Below are 1275 nucleotides of genomic sequence, written 5' to 3' on the forward strand. Positions count from 1 at the left end.
CCTCATCTGTTTTTGTAGATGTTGGTGAAGTGAAGGACATTCCTGAAATAAACAAGGGTAAAGTTCAACATCTACTTATAACTAAACCTTTTTATAAGGATATTTTTGTTCTTCATGCAACTGTACTTGAATATTAGTGACTTGTTTCTAATGTTTTACATTTTATCTTAGAATTTTTACATGATGATATTTTGGAGGTGAGTTTTTTTGTATGAAGATAAAAATGTATTTGTTCTAAAAACATCTGTGTGCATAGTAACTTTGCATTATGTCACAATATACATGTTTCTTACACTTTAGCCTATAGGCAAGCAGAGGAGTACCATCATTAATGAAAACATCCTGTGGACATCTCCAGTCCCTTACCTCTTAAATAATGACCTTGGTAAATATGTATTTTCTTATAAATACACCTGAAAGAAGTCTTTATTTCTTTATTTCTATGGGAACACATCTTTGTGATGTCATACCTGAAAATGCATTTTTTCCACGTCAGCTGGACTCTTTTGACACATAGAAGCCACATATTGAAAAAAAAATACAGCAGCGTGTGCGAGTGAACAGAGCTACTTTAATAGAATAGTTTTGCAAAGCAACCACCCACGCCTTTGCTAAAACTGGAAAAAAAAAAAAAATTTTATAGCTCCATGCTTTATAGCCTTACAGTAAAATGCATGGGCAAGGCAAAGGACCTTTATTGGTTGTCTAAAATATCTTCTTCTTTTCTTTTAATCTCTACAACACAACAATGGTAGACATTAATTCTAAAGGAGTCATTCTGAGAGCCTTTGACCAGTTCAGGTTGAAATCATGCATTGACTTCAAACCAAGGGACTCTGAGGACTATTACATTTCTGTCAAACAGTTAAATGGGTATGTTTTTTTCTGCTCTTTGTTGTTGTTGTTTTTAAAAATAAAATTTCCTACTTAGCTGCAATTAGCATATATATTCTAAAAATGACTATGCTGATTTTTCAATTAGACTTTTTGTTCGTTTAGTTTAGTTTAATTTGTGATATATGTATATATGTGATATACTTCTGCTCTTGCTCTTGACGAAGGCAGTTGCACTTTTCTCCTCTCCTCCTCCTCTCCCTTAGCTTCCCTGCTTAGCCTCTTGTGTCCTTGTCTAGTCTCGTGTTTTTTTGTATTATTTTTCCCTGGAACACTCTCTCACAGTCTGTTCTCTAAAACCTAAAAGAGGAATTATGGATTGGATCAACTGGTCCCTAAATGCAATTGACACCCCTTTCTCAACGAGAAGTTTGGGCTTGG

At 34.2% G+C, this 1275-nt stretch overlaps 1 long non-coding RNA gene across 1 annotated transcript; it reads left to right on the forward strand.

The window, feature by feature from the left end:
• Window positions 1–14: 14 nt before the first annotated feature.
• On the forward strand, window positions 15–874 carry LOC102198709 (uncharacterized). Its single transcript, XR_312648.1, has 4 exons — window positions 15–57; window positions 172–197; window positions 301–385; window positions 756–874. It is a non-coding gene; the product is annotated as an uncharacterized LOC102198709 (long non-coding RNA).
• The last annotated feature ends 401 nt before the right edge of the window (window positions 875–1275 follow it).

Source organism: Pundamilia nyererei, unplaced genomic scaffold (genome assembly GCF_000239375.1).
Source record: "Pundamilia nyererei isolate P.nyererei 1_Seehausen unplaced genomic scaffold, PunNye1.0 scaffold05859, whole genome shotgun sequence".
Lineage (NCBI taxonomy): Eukaryota > Metazoa > Chordata > Actinopteri > Cichliformes > Cichlidae > Pundamilia > Pundamilia nyererei.